The sequence below is a fragment of the Loxodonta africana genome, chromosome Y (genome assembly GCF_030014295.1).
Source record: "Loxodonta africana isolate mLoxAfr1 chromosome Y, mLoxAfr1.hap2, whole genome shotgun sequence".
NCBI lineage: Eukaryota > Metazoa > Chordata > Mammalia > Proboscidea > Elephantidae > Loxodonta > Loxodonta africana.
The window spans coordinates 21,658,569-21,680,286 of NC_087370.1; the positions used below are offsets into that span (position 1 = coordinate 21,658,569).

The window sequence follows — 21,718 nt, forward strand, 5'->3', positions numbered from 1 at the left end:
TAGGTGGGTGGACTGACAGACGGACGGACGGACGGATGGACGGATGGATATAGAGAGATAGATAGGTGATAGAGAGAGAGAGAGATGATAGAGAGAGAGAGACAGACAGATAGATAGATGATAGGTGGATAGATGATAGATAGGTGGATAGACACACACCTCTTAAAATATTTATATATAAACAGATATAAATAATTACACACATACGTACTAACTTTTTAAACCCAACACTAATAATCTGAGCAAATGCTTTCTCTGAAGTTTTAACCAGAAATAACAACAACATTTCACAAAGAAGCGAGCCCAGCTTAACCTTCGGGATCCCAGGTAAAGAGAGAAAGAAGACACTGAAGGAACAGTCTAAGGACGTCTCATCCTCACTGCATTTGGCTTGTCCTTATTGCTGTCATAAGTTGCCCTGGAGCTGATTTCGACTCACGACCCCCCGTGTGTGTCAGAGTAGAACTGTGCTCCACAGAGTTTTCAGTGGGTGAGTTTTGGGAAGAAGACTGCCAGGCCTTTCCTCTGAGGATCCTCTGGGTAGAATGGAATCTCCAACCTTTTGGTTAGCAGTTGAGCACATTAACCATTTGCACTACCTACCAGCCCCATGCATGTTGAGAGGGTCCAGGAATCCTTAGTGTCTATCAATTGCCTCCTGTTTGGTGGTTCTAGTATGTGAACTAAAAGGAGCCCTGGAGGTGCACTGGTTAAGTGCTTGGCTGCTAACAGAAAGGTCGGCAGTTCAAACCCACCAGCAGCTTTGCAGGAGAAAGATGTGGCAGCCTGCTTCCATAAAGATTACAGCCTAGGAAACCCTATGGGGCATTCAATGCAATTAATTACTTTTGTGTGTGGCCTTCCTAGCCACGGTGTTGTAACTCCCAGCAGGGTGATTGTGTGATAGGGTAATTGTGGCCCTCCAAGGGGATTGGTCAGTTTTGCCTTAAAAGAGAACCAATTCCAGAGGAGAGAGGAGGAGCCCATCACCACTAAGGAAGGAGAGACCAGCAAGAGAGACTCAGCAGCAGGAAAGAGAAAGCTGAGTGCCTCTGGACAGAGACTGAGGGCCAGGGAGAGGCGTGCCTGCGAGCACAGCTGGGGAAAGGCTGTCCTGGTGGAAGAACTGTATTCTTGAGGGTTCCTGAGCCTGAATTGTAACCTGGTACTTCTTTAACAAACCCCATAATTACAAGTATGGTCTGTGAGTTTTGTGTGGCCATTGCAACGAATTATCAAACCCAGTAGAAAGTGCTGTGGGAGGGACGGTTGGTGTCAGAGTCGGTAATGACGGTGGAGGAGGCCTGTCTGACCCCTGCCTCATAAGAATCAGCCTCGGGCTGTTGATCTGGATTTTCTTTACCCCTCATGAATTTGGAGGGCAGATACTGTCCCCATGCCATTTTTACAGGGCAGTTCTACTCTGTCCTACAGGGTTGCTATGAGTCAGAATCGACTCAGCAGCATTGGGTATTTGGGTTTGGTAATATGTGAACTAACATTCCACAATTACTGGGGAAGACGGTTAGGGGCAAGGTTAAACAACCCCAAATCCACACCACATCAGTTGCCATCAAGTCAACTGACTCACGGCGACCCCATGTGGGTCAGAGTAGAACAGTACTTCATAGGGTTTTCAATGGCTGATATTTCAGAAGCAAATTGCCAGGCCTCTCTTCCCAGGTGCTTCTTAGTGGGTTCGAACCTCCAACCTTTAGGTTAATAGTCGAGCTCTTTACCTTTTGCATCATCCAGAGGCACTATTAGGCTTGCAAACCTGATAAATTTGCACAGGGAGAGGTGGTGAAGGTCTTTGAACATCCAAAAAAGCCCTGTTGCCATCAAGCCGATTCCGACTCATAGCAACCCCATAAGACAGAGCAGAACTGCCCCAAAGGGTTTCCAAGGCTGTAATCTTTCCAGGAGCAGATCACCAGGTCTTTTCCCCCTTGGAGTTCCAACCACCAAACTTTTGGCTCGCAGCCGAGTGCTTAACCACTGTGACACCAAGCTCTCTTGTATATATATATATAAATTATACAGAAATTATAATTCCCTGCATCACCATATTTACAATTTCCTGAATATATACACCACTAATTTCTCTCTTCCAATGTGAGGACATGATTCAAGTTCTTTTTTTTTTTTAATTGTCTTAGATTCTTAAGATGAACAGGAAATGATTCGTAATATGCTTTAAACATCCAAAGTCATGCCCATAGATTTTATTGCTTTCATCCAGACACTTGTTAATTCAACTTTTTATGGCTTAAGTTTAGGCAAATTTTGAAGCTGCCATGATTTCAGTATGCTACTTTTATCAGGGAGTTCATTATGAACCACGAGGGATTCGTTGGCATTCACATTACCTATCAGGTAGAAATGGCATAAAACTTTGATGAGGGCTGCAAGAATGCTCCAGCTCTATAAATGAGCTAACTTAGCAAGTTGTACTTGCTTCAGACTATTTAGCAAATGTTGTAAAGCAAATTGGTTTTGTCGTAAAGGCAGAAATGTACATGTTTTGCTCTTAAAATACTGTAAGACCTATTATCCAAAGAAAGGAGGAAGGCAATGGTTTGTATGATAGACAATGCCAGGCTCGGTCAGCCTATTCCAATGTATATGTGAACTGAGTTTTGTTTTGTTGGTTTTTTTTTTAAGGTGAAGCAACTTCAAGACACACACCCCAGCAACCGTCTGCAGTATGTGATCAGTGTCCTTCCTGTATGATGTTGTGATTTCGACCGTAAAACTAAAGATGTAAAACTAAGACACGTACGCTTAATTTTGCTAGTTTTCTTTTAAGGCTGCTGATTCTTTACACAAAATAAACTTTACAATTTTGAGACGCCAGGGACCAGGTCAGTTTTATAAAAAAAATTCAGTTATCGCAATAAATTCAATAATCCACATAAACTATTAAAAATAGATTTAGCCATGGTAACTGGGAATACGAGAAAGAGCAATGTTGGCATTGAAAATAAGCACCAGAAATAGACTTTGTTGTAGAGGAAAAAACCTTTTAGTAAAGCAAAAAAGAAAGTTTTATTTAGCATATATTCAAAAGGACAAAAGTTGAGAAGCAGACAAAGCATGTTGCCAGGGCTATGTCTGCCCGAGTCCAAGGAAATCACAGAATAGACAAAAGTGGGGAAACAGACAAGCATGCTACCACAGCCATGTCTGCCCGAGTCCAAGGAAGGTTACACAGTATATATTAACATTACAAATGGACAAAACCATTGAAAGCTTCACCTTTTCACAGATTGGCTAGAAACTGTGATCTTACATTTTGAATTGCCTTTCTTAACAATCATTGGTACAGGTTTTAGTAATGACAGTCAGGAGGGTCTTCACTGGTCCAACAATTTTTTATTCACTAAATGTTAATAGAAAAAGATAAGAGTGGAAAGTCTTTTGTGTTCTGGCTTATGTGGAAGTTTCCTAAAAGATATTTTCCAAGGTTATTCTACCTATTGTCTTTATACCTCAGGGCCCAGTTGATGTGTCCTTGTGAGTCCAGCTCCAGGTGGATCACATTCTCTATGCTCAAGGACTGGGAATAATGACTCTCAATATTATTTCCTAAATCAACTCTCAAGTCAATGGAGTGCAGAATAGAAGGGATATGGGCAGAGAGAGGGAAGATGGTGAAGCTCTGCTGACTAGTAGGAATCCCTTTTGTAATGAAAACTAATATTATGCTTCACAAGTTACAAAAATGCTTTTTCCACACTCATTAACTCACTTGGGGAGATCAGGATTTAAGAGTTATCCAAACAGAATCACGTGAGGGAACAAAAAAAGGTTGTACACACAGGGAGCAAAACAGGATAATGTTTATTTCTATACCTTCTACAGTTTCTCGGGGAAACTAATATAAACGTATAACATGTAATGTATACTATATGGTATGTATAATATATAATATATATAATGAAATATAAATATATAATAGAGAAGAAGGATGGATAAAAATGGAAAATGGATACAAGATGGAGGACAGACACAAGATGGCAGATAGATATAAAATGGAGAACAGATACAAGATGAAGGATGGGTGCAAGATGGAGGATGGGTACAAGATGGAGGATAGAGGGTCAATACAAGATAGAGAACAGACACAGATGAAAGATGGATACAGGATGGAGAACAGATATAAGGCAGAGGATGGACACAAGATGGAGTCTGGAGGACTGATACAAGATAGAGGAAAGATACAACATGGAGGACAAATACAAAACGGAGGATGGATATAAGATGGAGGATGGACACAAAGTGGAGGATGGACATAGAGGATGGCAGGTGGAGACAAAATGGAAGGAGGATACAGAATGGAGGATCAAGACAAAACGGAAGGAGGATACAGGATGGAGGGTGGAGACAAGATGGAAGGAGGATACAAGATGGAGGACAGACACAAGATGGAGTCTGGAGAACTGATACAAGATGGAGGATAGACAAAAAATGGAGGATGGATACCAGATGGAGGATGGACATAAGTTGGAGCATGGACACAAGGTTAAGGATGAACACAGATGGAGGGTGGAGAGTGGAGACAAGACAGAGAGAGGATACGAGACGGATGGTGAGTAAAAGATCGATGGAATATGTATCATATATATCTTATACATGTAATTATATATGCCACATATAATTGAGATATACATTCTATATATTATACATAACACTGTATTGTTGTTAGGTGCCTTCAAGTCGATTTTGACTCATAGCAACCCCATGCACAACAGAATGAAACACCACCCGGTCCTGAGCCATCCTCATAACCGCTGCTATGTTACAGCCCGTTGATGCAGCCACTGTGTCAATCCATCTCACTGAAGATCTTTCTCTCTTTTGCTGACCCTCTGCTTTACCGAGCATGATGTCCTTCTCCAATGACTGGTCCCTCCTGATAACGTGTCCACAGTATGTCAGGTGAAGTTTCACTGTACTCACTTCTAAAGAGCATTCTGGCTGTATTTCTTCCAGGACAGATTTGTTCTTTCTTCTGGCAGTCCATCATATACTCAATATTCTTCACCAACAGCGCAATTTGAATGCCTCGATTCTTCTGATATCCTTATTCATTGTCCAGCTGTTGCATGCATATGGGATGATTGAAAAGACATGGATTGGGTCAGGCACACCTTAGTCATAAAGTGACTTCTTTGCTATGTAAAACCTTAAAGAAGTCTTTGGTACACATTTGCCCAATGCAATGCATCTTTTGATTTCTTGACTGTTGCTTTCATGGGTGTCGATTAGAGGAGGGAGAAGTAACATCCCCAAATTCAAAGAGACAAAATTAAGTTTACTTTCAACTTGGGGGATTTTTATCTCTAAGGCATATTACAATATAAAATCTTTTTTTTTTAATTCAAAGGCAGATTTTGTATTTTAGACATGTTTAGTTGAGTGAGGGTATTCTTCCAAAGGTCTGACACATAGAGGTGCAAGTAATAAACACAAGGAAAGGGCTTCCATAGTTATAGATCTTTTTGCTTCCGTTGTTACATTTTGAGTTTAATATAAATGCTAACCAGTTGAACTTCTAAGGCTTCTCTTTACGGTATGGTGGGGCTTAGACTTCTGTATTATCAGCACTTTTTCAATACCGCTAGGATTTAGGTACTTGGTGTTCCAACTCAGTCAGCTCATAAGTTATGTTTAAATTTTAATGCAAAACACTGGCCTCCAATTGAAAACTCCCAGTGTCCCGGAAAGGAATTTTGCTAGCTAGGATTATGTGATGCTTTTTATAAATGGCAGGGACTTCAGTTCTTAGCTGTATAAATGTAGCATTAGAAAAATAGACTAAAATGTGCTAAACTAAAAATTCCAAAACCCAGCAAAACACAGAACACTTTGAAATTTGCATTTTCTTCTCCAAGCTTAGATGCAATATTAATAAGTTGTGGCAGAAACTGTAAGCCCAAAAGGGTCTTTTATTAATCCTACACATGTTCAGATTATAAGAAAAGGGGTCCTCTTAGAACGAAAATAATGAATCCATTTATAGCGTACGTAGGACAGGACAGTGTTTTGTTCTGTTGTACATAGGGTCACTGTGAGCCGGAACCCACTCAACGGCACCTAACAACAACAACAACATGTTCTAGACAATGTCTGTCTCTAAGGTTGCTTCCTCAGCATCCCTTTCTCCTAACTAAACCTGCACTTCCCCTCCTGCCCACAAGGGGCACATATGCTCTTAACTTGTTCAGAGCACAGCTGCCCCTCTAGGCCCAGAGCTTGGCTCAGTGGGTGATTTAGGAATGGACCAGCTTCCCAATGCAGGAGAATCTGAACACTCCCCATTAATTTTCTGCCAGGGCTCTTGATAAATTGTCCTGCTTCTTGGGTTGCTAAACTGAAGAATGTGAGTCTTGGATTGACATGAGCAGAGACGCTATAAAGGAGACAAGCAAGGGACAGAATGGTGGCATGGGTCAGGCCTTGGATCCCACTGAGCCTGAGAAACCGTCCTTCTTGCTTTTCTATTGCAGAAGCCTACACATTACCCTTCTTGCTGAAGGTATTTTGAATTGGGCTTCTGTCACTGAAAAGGTTCTGATCTGGATATTTTAAGGGTCAAATCATGGCCCTCACAATAAATAGTTGCAAGCAACAAATGTTTGTTACAGCAATACAACTCTACAAAGCATATGTTGGCCATGTCCCCCAGCCCGACTTTAGCATTTTAAATATTTGGGGGTGAAAGAGAACCATCACCCCCAAAATAATTCCACAGCAACTCCATGCAAACTCTGCTACCAAGTCTCTGATTACCACTTCAGACAGAAAACAACTAGAAAGTAGACGAGGCAGATCTCCGTTTTATTTGTGGTTTGCTTTGGCACATACCTGGGGAGTGACTGACCAGCACTGATAATCGTACTAATATTAACTCAAAACGAAATATGTCACTCGTTTCTCCTTGTAAGAGAAATTGAATGTTACATACACAGGAGGAAATACAGTATCTTTACTTTCATCAAGCGGACACAGATTTCGTGAACATGCTTTAAAAGCAATCAATGTTAAACTAAGTCATCGATTTAACTTATACTGACAGCGAATTAGCAAGGCATATCACTGTGTGTCTATAACCAAAACAATTACAGTATTTAGTCTTAGAACTTTTGTGTTTCATGTTAATGCATATTTAAATACTAGCAAATTAAATGCCCTAGTGAATTGCAATCAGAAATATTTATTGAGTGTCTAATTGTTCATTACTATCCACAACATTTTCATTGGCTGATTTTTGGAAGTAGATCCCCAGACCTTTCTCCCTAGTTCTTAGTCTGGAAGTTCTGCTGAAACCTGTTCAGCATCAAAGCAACACGCAAGCTTCCACTGACAGGTGGGTAGTGGCTGTGCTTGAGAAGCCTTGGCCAAGAATTCAACCTGAGTCTCCCACATGGAAGGTGAGAATTCTACCACTGAACCATCAATGTCCCTTGTATCTGAGGCTGTTGTTGTTGGGTGCCATTGAGTCAGCTCCAACTCATAGCAACCTTATGTATAACAGAAGGAAATGCCGTGCGATCCTGCACCAACTTCACGAACGTTGCTTTATTTGAGCCCATGGTTGCAGCTGCTGTGTCAATCCATCTGGTTAAGGGTCTCCCTCTTTTCTGTTGACCGTCTACTCCACCAAGCATGATGTCCTTCTCCAGAGATTGGTCTTTCCTGATGATGAATCCAAAGAAGTACCATAATGGGGAATATTTGGATTCTGGGCATATTTGGAAAGGAAAACAGAATATATTGACAGATTGAGTGTGGGTTATACATAAAAGACAGAAAAGAAATAATTCAAGTATTTTTTTTAAGTCAATCTGCTTCTTCAAGTATAATATTTGGGTCATTGGGAAATCAAGTTTGGAACACTCATTCAATCCAGGGTTACCAAGAGTCACAAGCCACCATCTTAAAGGTCTGAATTTGCATTTCTAAACAATTTCCTGGGACAAGACTTCAAGGAGGAGAATTTAATCTATCGTTAGTGACCTATTTAATGCAACCGATGATGTTTTAATGAACCGAAATTGATTTTAGGAGCACCTCTCTCCTGAAATTCAACGGTAGATGAATTTTATTATGGCAGGGCTTTGTTTGTTGCTATTTGAAGGTAAATGCAATTAAAATCTAAATGCATCAAAAGCTGGAAGCTAAATCCAGACATAGTGAGTTCCAGCATTAAGCAGGCACTCGCCAGCCCCCACCCTGCCCCTCTGAGAGAAGACAGCACCAGAATAAAGCGCTCATAATCTCCAAACATTATTTATTGGTGAGGGTAGTATTAGTTCACTAAGATCAGGGGATCAAGCAAAGACAACCCTGGCCATTTAAATGAAAAATCTTTCAGCTGTTTTATTCAAGGCTTGTTTGCCCATGGCTGGCCTAATATTTCCAAGCTTATGGTCTTAGGAAACAGAAATAAGTCATCAGCTTTTATTATATTTTTCAACCAGTTGACAAGACACTGGACCAAGTTAATTCCAGAGGTTTCTGCTTTAAAGCTAGCCTAGTGAACTAATGGAAACCGTGGTGGTGTAGTGGTTAAGTGCTACGGCTGCTAACCTAAAGGTCAGCAGTTCAAATCTGCCAGGAGCTCCTTGGAAACTCTGTGGGGCAGTTCTACTCTGTCCTTTAGGGTCGCCAAGAGTCGACTATGAGTCAGAATCAACTTGATGGCAATGGGTTTTTTTGGATAGTGAGCTAATATTCCACCAAAATGAATTCATATTGGGTCAGAATATGTTAAGTCATAATGTTTTAGAAGATATTGTTGTGTTGTTGTTGGGTTCCTGCAAGTTGATTTTTTGACTCATAGCAGCCCCAAGTGACAGAGTAGAACTGCCCCATAGAGTTTTCTAGGCTGTACTTTGGACATGTTACCAGAAGGGACCAGTCCCTGGAGAAGGACATCATGCTTAGTAAAGTAGAGGGTCAGCAAAAAAAGAAGAAGACCCTCAATGAGATGGATTGACACAGTGGCTACAACAATGGTCACAAGCATAGCAAGGATTGTGAGGATGGCACAGGACCGGGCAGTGTTTCATTCTGTTGTACATAGGGTTGCTATGAGTTGGAAATGACTTGATGGCACCTAACAACAACAATCTTTATGGGTATAGATCACCAGGACTTTTCTCCTGAGGAGCCACTAGTGGGTTTGAACCACTGACCTTTCAGTTATTAACCAAACTCTTAACACTTGTGCAAACAGGGCTCCTTTAGAAGATAAAAGGTAGCCAAAAACTCAGATGCCTTCCTTGGCCAGGGTAAGACGACCAAGGGCTGCAAGAATCAGGAGGAAACCATTTCTGAAGACTTTCACAATTAAGAAGCACCCTACCATTGAACAGAGCCCTGGTGGCACAGTGGTTAAGAGCTCAGCTGCTAACCAAAAGGTCGGCAATTGGAAATCCTGTCCCGTAGGGTCGCTACGTGTCGGAATCAACTGGACAGCAACAGGCTTGGGCTTGGGCTATCGCTGAACTCACATTGAATTAAAAATTGTTAATTCTGATTCTCTGTATCTAAATAAATGTTGTGAGGTTTTACTTGCGTGCCTGGCCAGTAAACTAAATCAGTTTATATGCACAACAAAAAAAGATTAAAGGGTGCACGAAATGTTTCCGATTCAGGTGATGAAAACGTTTTGGAAATAGACAGCAGCGATGGTTGCCCAACACTGAAAATATAATTAATGCCACTGAATTGTACGCTTAAAAACAATTAAGATGACAAATGCTCTATTTTACCACAATAAAAAATGATATAAAAATTAAAGTGCAGATGATATGCAAATGTAGAAGCAGGCCATGTGTTTGCAGTCTACAAATCACACTTATGGCCCAAGTTTGACGCCCCCTTTCCTAGAATGGGTTACCCCCTTGCTGCAGGGGTGGAGGTCATTTCTAGGGGTCAGGGAAGTCTTTGGTCACATTTCATCATTCTCACTTAATGGCAGTGAGGTTTGAGCAAACCGCATTGTCGTGGTTTTTGTTAGGTGCCCACGAGTGGATTTCAACTCACAGCGCGTCCATGTGTTACAGAGTAGAACTGCCACCAGAGGGTTTGTTAGGCTGTCATCTTTACAGAAGCAGGTCTTTAGATGTCTTTCTTCCATGGCACCGCTGGGTGAATTCGAACCTCCAATCTTTCAATTAGCAGCCGAGCACTCAACTGTTACGCCACCAGGGCTCCTTAAGCAAATTATAAATCTACTCTAAACTTAGATTCCTGGTCAGTAAAATGGGCTCAGAAATATGGTGGTCTACCTTACTGTGAAGAAGCCCCAGTAGTACAGTGGTTAAGCGCTTGGCTGCTAATGGTTTGAACTCACCAGCTGCTTCGCTGGAGAAAGATGTGGCAGTCTACTTCTGTAAACCCTATGGGGCAGTTCTACTCTGTCTTATAGGGTCTCTGTGAGTCAGAATTGACTCAACAGCAATGGGTTTAGGATCTGGGGACCTTACTGCAATAAAACTTGCACAAGACGGGTTCTATGTAAGGCAGAAACCTGTCAGAGAAGAAAAACTCAAATCTTATGAAGAGGGATAGAAAACTGGTAAGACTGCACCCCATCAAAGGTGGAAAACTTTCAAGACCTGGAAAAAAAGCCAGTCCCCTGGAGTTCCAGCTCTCACAGGTTTCACTGTGGCATTCACAGGTAACTGATTTTCAGCTCTCCCAAGCATATGGAGTTGTTCATCTCAGGCTTCTTGTTGTTGAGGGGGGCTGTGCAACCATTTCTCACCAGTGATTTATATTCAACCAAGCCTGGGCAGTTTTACAGCAGAACCAAATCAATTCAAACATAATTAATTTGATTTAGAGTATTTTATGACCTCCCCCCCGAAGTTATGGGGGTAATGTACCTCTTTGTGGCTGCTAACCAAAAGGCCAGCAGTTTGAATCCACCAGCCACTCCTTGGAAACTCTGTGGGGCTAGTTCTACTCTGTCCTATAGGGTCACTATGAGTCAGAATCAACTTGATGGCAACAGGCTTGGTTTTGATCTTTTGGGTACCCCTTTGTGGAGTTCCTGGGTGGCTTAAAGAGTTATGCACTTGAATAGTAACTGAAAGGTTGATGGTTCAAACCCACCCAGAGACACCTGAAAAGAAAGCCCTAGTAATCTGCTTCCGAAAGTTCACAGTCTTGCAAACCCTATGGAGCACAGTTTACACTGCACACGTGGGGTCAACATGAGTCAGAGACATGACGACAACTGGTACGCATAACCCACAAGTGATCCACTTGCTTACTGGGTTCACAGTGTCACATTTTCAAATTCTTATTTAAAAAATTTTTTTTTTAAAAAAAGAAGATGGCGTTAAGAAAAGAATGAAGGATGAAGATAGTGGAGAAGGTCTGCCCTGATATAATCTTGAAACCTTAAACCAAAAATATCCCCTGAAGTGTTCTTAAAACCAAACAATGTTGTTCCTGTTAGGTGCTGTTGAGTGGACTCCGACTCATAACGACCCTAGGTACAACAGAACGAAACACTGCCCCGTCCTGTGCCATCGTCACAATCATTACGGTTGAGCCCATTGCTGCAGCCACTGTGACAATCCATCTCATTGAGGATCTTCCCCTTTTTCGCTAACCCTCTACTTTACCAAGCCTGATGTCCTTCTCCAGGGACTGATCCCTCCTGATAACAGTTTCAAAGTATGTAAGACACAGTCTCGCCATCTTTGCTTCTAAGGAGCATTCTGTTTGTACTTCCTCCAAGACAGATTTGTTCGTTTTTTGGCAGTCCATGGTATATTCAATATTCTTCGCCAACGCCAATTAAGCTAACTATGGTTTAGCTTAATCAGTAAAGGATGTCTGCCTTGAGCATTGTGCTCTTTTAAGAGCTATCTAAATGGGATCAAATTGACAACATTTTTGTTGTTGTTGGCATGTGTTTTCAGGACTGCAGTGCACGCTTACTAACTGAGTATGTTTAAGTTTTTGGTTGGTAATATGGATTTTGAGAAATACGATCTGGCAATACAATTCACCAATGAGGCTAGTGGCACTACAGCACCACCCATCTGTGGCATGATGGTATGCCAATGGGAATTAGCAATATAATTTATCGTGGGCACCTTTCCATCAGGTTAGATGTGGAACCTCTGGTTTTCCAAATATGACACAAAAAGATCAAAACAAACCCATCAGGGCTCACTAATTATCACACAGAAAAGCCATAATGATTTCTGCAAGCCTTATCTCACAGAAATAAATGGAAAAAAGGCAAAAGTTCACAAAACTAACATACCCAGGAAGCAGCACCTAATAGAATGCTCAGCCTACACAACAACGAGGCTCCAACTCCTGTCTGCTGAGCTTCACGCATTTCAAAAGGGACCCACCTTGACGCTAAGCGCATTACCCATTGCCTGGAGTTGATTCTGACTCATAGCGACCCTGTAGGACACAGTAGACCTGCCCGATAGGGTTTCCTAGGAGCGCCTGGTGGATCAGAATAACACCTTGCCACTGAGGTCCAGAGGCATAAAAAGTGACTAGCATACCGTTTATGCCAACGGTATTGAAAGGGGGAGAAACAATTCAGAAAAGGAGCATGAGAATGGTTTCACAACTTGAAGACTGTAATCAATGTCACTGAATCGGACATATAGAAATGCTTGAATTGGTCTATGTTCTGCTGTGTATATTCTCAACAACTACAAAATAAAATAAACTTGAAAAAAAGGAAAAAATACATATTTCTTGTAAGATAAATGCCTTCAAACGTTGCCAAAGCCATTGTCTCTCGGCTTGGAACATTCATAAGGTTTACTACTGAAAAGAACAAAGTCCTCACGCGTTTTTGCTCTCCAGTGCCTGATCTCCACAGGGAGAACTTCCTTCTATGTTTCCGTTGAGTATTGTGCTACTTAATGATGATGTTTATTCACTCGTGACTTTAAATTAGGCTTTATTCATTTCGATTTCCCTTTTTTTACCAGTTCTAAAAATATGAGCACTGCGTGTGTAGAACAACAATAAAAAGGAGACTGAGGAGAAAGTAAAATAGGATTTGCATTTTTGTGTGCTTGTGTTTTAAAATACTTAATCACGCTCCAACCTGCCCTGGAATAGCTCAAGGCAACCCAGTTGTTGAAAAGCAGTAGAATTTCACATTGCATGGCAAGGAAGACTCAAAACAGAAGTGGGCTTATCCTCATGACAAGCTACCATTCATCTTAAAGCTTGCCCAATCTCACCCAAATGACTTACGACTCGTTCTATAATCAGGCCCCTTTCCATGCTCAAAAGTTAAAATTCACAGATATTATAGTTGAGTGATTTCTATAAAGTAGACTCTTCCCTGTCTTTCTGTGTATATTTTACATATTTTCTTGAACTTCCGTTAGAATTGATGGCTTGCGAATTGAGTTCTTTATGAACAACTTGTTATTTTCCTAACCAGTTTTGGATGGACCCGATTTAGAAATTCCGAAAGGAATTTTAGAGGTTTGTCATTTTTTTTTATTAGTCTATCTTACTCAAAGGAGCCCTGGTGGCACAGTGGGTTAAGCGTTTGGCTGCCAGCCATTAGGTCAGTGGTTCAAATCCACCCAGTGATTCTTCAGGAGAAAGACCCGTTGATCTGCTTCCAAAAAGATGACAGCCTGGCAAAGCCTATGGGACAGTTCTCCTACATCCTATAGGGTCGCTGTGAGTCAGAATCAACTTGATGGAGGCGGGTTTTATCTTACTCAAATGCCTGAAGGACACTAACATTATATTTCAGATTTGAAGGTTTTTTTTCCTCTTATATTGGCACAGCTAATGTATAGAGCACAAGCAAAGCTTCTAAATTTATTGGGGGGAAAAAAACATAAATCAAATACTACTCAAGGACAAGGCAAAAACCCGTTGCCATCAAGTTGGCCCCAACTCATGGTGACCCACGTGTGTGAGCAGAACTGCGCTCCACAGGGTTTTCAGTGGCTGAGTTTTCAGAAGGAGGTCACCAGGCCTTTCTTCTAAGGCACCTCTGGGTGGACTCATACCCCATACGTGCTCCTACTGACTTAGAACAAAGCAAACTGTGAAGGAAAGTAACAGCGTCCTTTCCATCAGAAGTCAGGCACTGTAGCTGGCGATTCAGTGAGAAAAATAATGTCTGAGGCATAAGAGCTGACAAGTGGATAAAGTAACTCTTTTGGTCATAAAACAAGTACCTTAGCACTTTTGGCTTGTTTCAGAAAAGGTGGGAGAGGAGATATTTTGCTAGTAAAGGCACATACTTAGGGATGGCATACAGGTATTTTTATTTATAAAATGTATGAGCATAATACTTAAGTCTGCTTTCATTTTTCTGGTTGGCTAGAACCTGGATTATGACGTTGAAAGCTTTCCTCCCCCTATGGCTTCCCAGGAGCCCCAGTAGATCACCAGGTCCTTCCTAGTCTATCTTCGTTTAGAATCTCTGCTGGGGGGGGCAGGGGGTGGGATTCTCTACCTAGCACCTGTGAAAATTTAGAAATTTTCTACACAGCAACCTTCCGATAATTATATTTATGGAATAGCCCTAGTCAACCACATGCTGTTTGTGAATGCAAGGAGTTTAGTTGTATCAAAACTTGCCACCTTTCCAATCTCCTAGAAATATTCCTCTCAGTAGGAATGCAAATATTGCCAGGAGTCACAACGTTTTACACAGGCTAGGCGCAGGGGAGAAACCCTGGTGGCGTAGTGGTTAAGTGCTATGGCTGCTAACCAAAAAGTCGGCAGTTGGAATCTGCCAGGCGCTCCTTGGAAACTCTATGGGCCAGTTCTACTCTGACCTATAGGGTCGCTATGAGTCGGCATCGACTCAACGGCACTGGGTTTGGTTTTTGGTTTTGGTTAGGCACAAGGGATCAACCTTGTCAGTCAGGGAACATTTTACACCCGTATAGGGCATAGAAACTGGGTTCCCAGTTATCAGGTACCAGCCAAGGGTTGACCTGGTCAGCAGCCTCCTTATCTTAGTTAACCAGTGTTGCTAAAACAGAAATAACACAAGTGTGTGGCTCTAACACACAAAAGTATATTTTCTCACAGTTCTGGAGGCTAGAAATCTGAATTCAATGTGTTGGCTCTACAGGAAGGTTTTCTGTCTGTCAGCTCTGGGGGAAGGTTTCATGTCTCCCTTCAGCTTCTGTTCCTTGGTTTCTTGGAGATCTCCATGTGGCATCGGTATTTCCTCATGCAAATTTTCTTGCTTCTGTGTCTATCATTAGTGCTGGTATAACAGAAATACCACAAGTGAATGGCTTTAACAAACAGATGTTTATTCTCTCACAGTCTAGGAGGCTACAAGTCCGAATTCAGGATGCCAGCTCCAGGAACGTGCCATTCCCCTGGCTCTCGTTTCTTGGTAGTATGAGGTCCCCCTGTCTCTCTGCTTGCTTCTCTCTTTTATATCTCAAAAGAGATTGGCTCAAGACATGATCCAATCTTGTAGATCGAGTCCTGCCTCATTAACATAACTGCCTCATTAACATCATAGATGTTGGATTTACAACACATAGGAAAATCACATCGGATGACAAAATGGCGAACAATCACACAATACTGGGAATCATGGCCCAGTCAGATTGATAAAAATATGTTTATGGGACACAATTCAATCCACAACAATGTCTAACCTGCTCTTTTTATATCTCAAAAGTAATTAGGTTTAAGACACACTCTGCTCTGATATGGCCTTATTAACATAACAAAGAAAACCTTATTCCCAAATAGGATCACATCCACAAGTATGGTGGTGTTGTTGTTTTTGTTGTTGTATGCTGTCAAGTCCACTCTGACTCACAGTGACCCTATAGGACAGCGTAGAGCTGCCCCATAGGGTTTTCTAGGCTGTAATCTTTCCAGGAGCAGACCTCCAGGTCTTTCTCCCTAGGAGCCGCCAGTGGGCTCGAACCTCCAACCTTTTGGTTAGCAGTCAAGTGCCTAATGATTGCTCCACCAGGGCTCCTAGGGGTTGGGATTTACAATACAGATTCTTGGAGGACACAATTCAACCCATAACACGCCTTTAAATTCTACAGCGTCAGGCTGCTCTCTCAACACTTTTCTGCACACCATTTTTCTAAGGGAATCAGAGAGCTCACAGAGGAGGTGATAAGAGCTGAGTCAGGAAATCATCAGATCAGAGGAGAAGGAGAGCAATGTCATTCCACACAAAGAAACCAGCAGGAGCAACGAAGTGCAAAGACCTAAATGAGCTGAACTTGAACCTGAGGGCGGAGTCATGAAAAATCATTCTGGAACCAGATAGTGGTGATGGTTGCCAAACTCTTCAAATATAGTAAAAGCCACTGAGTTGTGCACTTGAAAAGGGTGATTTTATGGTATGTGAGTTACTTCTCAATAACGCTGTTATTAAAAATCATTATGAAAAGAACAAATTGGCTCAAAAAATGATGACTATCACCCGTAAGTACTGAGCTCCTTTAAAGAAATCACCTACACGAGAACAAACAGTCAACAATGACTTTAAGACAAAGATGAGAATATATGGGGGCAGGGAAACTAGATGAACAGAAACAGGACAACCAGAAGGGAAATAATGAGAGTGTTCACGCATTGTGAAAAACGTAACCACAAGGTCACTGAACAACTTGTACACAAATTGTTGAATGGGAACCTAAACTGCTGTGTGAACCTTCACCAAAAACCAAAAAAATATATTATTTAAAATAATAATAATTATTATGACACAGAGCATCCTTATTTAGAAAAAAAATTGTGCCTGATACATCTGCAAACAGTCAATAATCCATCCTATTGAAGCCATTAATTTCCTATGAAATAATGTAAAATTTCCAATGTTATTTTTGTTTGTCTCTTTTTCCCAAATCTGAAGCACCAGCTCTAATTTTGCAGTCAAAATTTTCCTGATTGTTTGGACACACAGAGACGTTATTGGATGGTAAAACTCAAAGTAATGATCAGTTAATCAAACTGATATATACCGTCAAGAAAACTCTATATTCTTATCTGGGTCTCGATTAGCAGCCAGCTAAGGCAAGTTAGGTCCAATTCTATTTACCCTTGAAGGCTCTTTTTAATTACAGGAGCCAATAAGAGGCAAATTGATTGATAAGTTAATTTCCATAATTAGATGAAAGGAGAAAGTGAGGGGTGAATAACAGGGGGTGCTGGTCTTCATTAGCTTGCAGCCAATTAGCCTTCCTTTAATCAGAAGATAATATAGGCACCTCGACTAAGAAGATTCTAAAACATGTTTTCAAAAGAGGCTTTTGTTACACCTAGCAACAGAAGCTAAAAGAATCAGACACCTACAGACACATTGAAACATTTTTAACATAATGATACAGTGATAATAATAGTGTCTCTATGTGTATTTTGCAAAGTAGCTCCCATTTGTTACTACAAGCCATTGTATGTACCTCGAATTTTTAATATAATAAGCTTTACGGGTTGTATGTAAGTCGGTCGTTTGTAACCCGGGACTGCCTATAGTTTTGTTTTCATCTTAAATGCTTGGTAGAATTCGCCTCTGAAGCCATGTGGAACTGGAGTTTTATTGACGAGGAATATTGAAATCTTGGATTCACGATGAATTCTCACAAAGCTCTCCCAGTTGAGAGCCACTGATCCAGAACACAGTCTAATAAAACTGCATTTCTGGACATTTACATAAAGAGTTAAATCGCAGGACAATGGAAGGCAGTCTCAAAGTGCAGTCTACTCCGTGACATACATAGCACGTGCTTTACCCATTCACGTTTCCCTCTTAAAATCACCTAAGACATGCTTTGTGTGAACCATTTTAGACATAGCCTTTTAGGGAACAGCTTAAGCATTTGAGACAAAAAGAGCATAAAAAACACAAAAAACAAAAAATCTCAACCCAAATGCCAGAATCAAAGAATACATCCAAAAATAGGTTTTTTGTTTGTTTGTTTGTTTTGTTTTTAAGAATAATAAAACATTCATGGTGACCCCATGTGAGTCAGAGTACAACTGAGCTCCATAGGCTTTTCAATCGCTGGTTTTTCAGAAGCAGATTGCCAGGTCTTTCTTCCGAGGCACCTCCGGGTGGATTAAAACCTCCAAACTTTCAGTAAACAAAAGGTGAGGAAATAAAATAATGAATTAATTGGTATTAAAATAATATCTTCATTGACACTTCTGTTTGGTTTACAAGTTCTTTTTCAGTGTATTTTAGTTGGAATCAACTAAAAGGTGGTGGGTTTTTGTTGTCGTTTTTGTTAAAAGGAGAAAGTAAAGCACTGCTTGTAGGAACTAAAAGAGCTAGTGTGAGCATCTTACACAACGGAGGCCCCGAATCCAACCTCATCTCTCTCCATTTCACAATGTTTTTCCCTATTTCCCCATCCCTCTCCACTTCTTCCTTCCCTCCTCCTCTTCCCTCCATTCCTCCTTCCCACCTCCTTCTCCTTCTCTCCCTCCTTCCCTTTCTATGTCAGAGGGAACTCTGCACTGGTTCCTTTTAGATTATGTCCCTTCCACCTGTTCCCTATGTCTCATAAATGCCTTTATTACATCCCCTAATTCCATCCGTCATCATGCCGTTTTTAGTATTTTCAACTTTCTCCCCTCCACCTGCTTCCTTCTCCCTGTGCGATGATAGATATAAATTCCTTCCAGCTTTAAAAAGAAATGAGGAAATACTGTCTAAGAGGCACTCGATTTTTGTGAGGAGTCCTGGTGGCATAGTAGTTAAGAGTTTGGCTGCTAACCAAAAGGTTGCCAGTTCGAATCCACCAGCCACTCCTTGGAAAGCCTATGGGGTGAAGGGTGGTGAAAAAAATCTGGAAATGGACAGTGGTGTTGGTTGTACAACTTGGAGAACATAGTTTTTCTTTTCAGTTGTTGTCAGTCAACTCTGACTCATGGAGACCCCGCTAGGTTTCAGAGTAGAACTGTCCTTCACGGGGTTTTCAATGGTTGAGTTTTCAGTGGCAGATCATCAGGCCTTTCTTCCGAGGCACCTCTGGGTGGGCTCAAACTGCCAACTTTTCTGTTGACAGATAAGCACATTGGCTCTTAACACCACCCAGAGACTCAGAACTTCGTTGTTGTTGTTTTCGTTGGGTGCCATCCAGTTAAATTTGACTCACAGAGTAGAACTGTCCCACAGTGTTTTCTCGGCTGTAGTCTCTACGGGAGCAGATCACCAGGTCTTATCTCCTGTGAAACCGCTGGGTGGGTGCAAACTGCCAACCCTTCAGTTAGCACCTGGGTGCTTAGTCATTGTTCTACCAGGGCTCCTTGGAACATAATTAAGGTTGTTCAGTTGTACATGCAAAAATGGTTGAAAATGGCAAATGTTTTGTTATATATATTACACCACAATAAAAAAAAGAAAAACATTGCTAACAATACCATCCCTGTTCTTAAAAACTGCATCAAATATGTACTGCAGAGAAACCTGTGAGAGCCAGAACTCAAGCCGATTGCCTTGTTTTTTCAGGCATGTGGCACCTTGGTGGCACAGCAGTTAAGAGCTCAGCTGTTAACTAAAATGTCGGCGATTGGAATCCACCAGGCGCTCCTTGGAAACACTATGGGGCAGTTCTGCTCTGTTCTGTAGGGTTGCTATGAATTGGAATCGACTCAGCAACAATGGGTTTATCTTAACTATACCTCTAGAGTAGAGTTTCTCATCCTTGTGTTGGATGGAGATTCTTTGTTCTGAGAGGAGATGCCATCCTGTGCATTGTGGAGTATTGAATGGCATCCTTGATCTCTACCTACAAGATGCACCTGCCCCAGTGGTGACAACCAAAAATGTCTCCACAGAAAGGGCCACATGAACCAGCAAATACATCGTCCTGAAACCAGAAGAACTAGATGGTGCCCGGCTACAACCTATGACTGCCCTGACAGGGAACACAACAGAGAACCCCTGAGGGAGGATGAGAGCAGTGAGATGCAGACCCCAAATTCTCACAAGACCACACTTAATGGTCTGACTGAGACTGGAAGGACCCCGGCGGTCATGGCCCCCAGACCTTCTGTTGGCCCAGGACAGGAAACATTGCTGAAGCCAACTCTTCAGACATGGATTGGACTGAACAATGGGTTGGAGAGGGATGCTGGTAAGGGGTGAGCTTCTTGGATCAGGTGGACACTTGAGACTATGTTGGCATCTCCTGCCTGGAGGGGAGATGAGAGGGTGGAGGGGTTTAGAAGCTGACGAAATGGACACGAAAAGAAAGAGTGGAGGGAGAGAGCAGGCTGTCTCATTAGGGGGAGAGTAATTGGGAGTATGTAGCAAGGTGTATATGGGTTTTTGTGTGAGAGACTGACTTGATTTGTAAACTTTCACTTAATGCACAATAAAAATTATTTAAAAAAAAAAATGTCTCCAGACATCGCCAGGTGCCCTCTGAGGGGCAGAATCACCTCCAGTTGGAAAACACCAGTCTAGGTATCATAGGTCAGAAAACCTCTTTTTAAGGTCTCATGTCATGGTGAGAAATGTGATTACAAGTTGGGAAAACGAACCATGAGTTTGTGATCTACAGTCTGTGATTACAGCTGACTCTCCCGGGAAGATCACCAAAATGGAAATTTAAAGACCCCACTCTGAGAAGACCCCCCAGAGCGCTAATGAGAGCTTGATAGCATTCTCTGAAGGGATGTAAGTGCTAAATAGCAATAAATACACACCAGATTTCCTTTGGTTTTGTGCCTTTTACTGTTGAGTAGGCATTCATAGTCTGATGGATTGAACTGTATCCCCCAGAAATAAACCAAAAAACCAAACCCACTGCTGTTGAGTCGTTTATGACTCATGGCAACCCTATAGGACAGAGTAGAACTGCCCCTTAGAGATATGTGTTATAAATCCTAACCTCTATGCCTGAGGATATAATCCCTTTTGACAATGGGTTGTCTTTGTTAGGTTAATGGGGCAGAATTAGTGTAGGGTGTGTCTTTAATCAATCTCTTATGAGATAGAAAGAGTTCAGGTGCTAACCAATAGGTCTCCGGTTCAAATCCACCAGGCGCTCCTTGGAAACCTTATGAGGCAGTCCACTCTGTCCTATAGGGTCACTAGGAGTGAGAATCAATTCAACAGCAATGGGTTGTTTGCTTGTTTGTTTTATATATAAAAGAATGAAACACTGCCCAGTCCTTCACCATCTTCACGATCGTTGGTATGTTCGAGTCCATTGTTGTGGCTATCACGTCGATCCGTCTCACGGATGGTCTCCCTCGTTTTCACCGACCCTCTACTTTACCAGCCATGATGTCCTTCTCTAGTGACTGGTCTTTCTTGATGACATGTCCAAAGTAAGTGAGCCCAAGTCTTGCTCCTTGTTTCTAAGGAGCATCCTGGTTGCATTTCTTCTGAGACTGATTTGTTTGTTCTTCTTGCAGCCCAAGGTATATTCAATATTTTCACCAATGCCACAGTTTGATTGTGCCGATTCTTGGGTATTTTTTATGGGTTTGGGATACACTTATATTAAATATATGTATATATATATATAAAAATTTTTCTTTTATATATATATATATATATCTGTCATTTATCTGAGACTGAAATGTAACTGGGCTTCCTGTTGTGTTTTGTTTTCTAAATCTCTGGATAAAGTGCTAGAAATGGACTTTGGTGTCTGTTGCTGGGTTGAGAGTGCCTGAAGTGAGAGGTCTATGCACAGTAAGATGTCTCAGGATAGGGTGGACATGCAAG

General features: G+C 41.6%; 1 protein-coding gene across 5 annotated transcripts in view; it reads right to left on the reverse strand.

Moving 5' to 3' along the window:
- Positions 1–3,219: 3,219 nt before the first annotated feature.
- Positions 3,220–21,718, reverse strand: part of LOC111747946 (cAMP-dependent protein kinase catalytic subunit PRKX-like) — a 190,020-nt gene continuing 171,521 nt past the window's right edge. For all 5 annotated transcript variants that reach the window (XR_010319855.1, XR_010319856.1, XR_010319854.1 and 2 more), the window contains one exon: positions 3,220–7,747. The gene's annotated coding sequence lies outside the window, so the exon portion shown is untranslated. The remainder of the gene's footprint in view (positions 7,748–21,718) is intronic.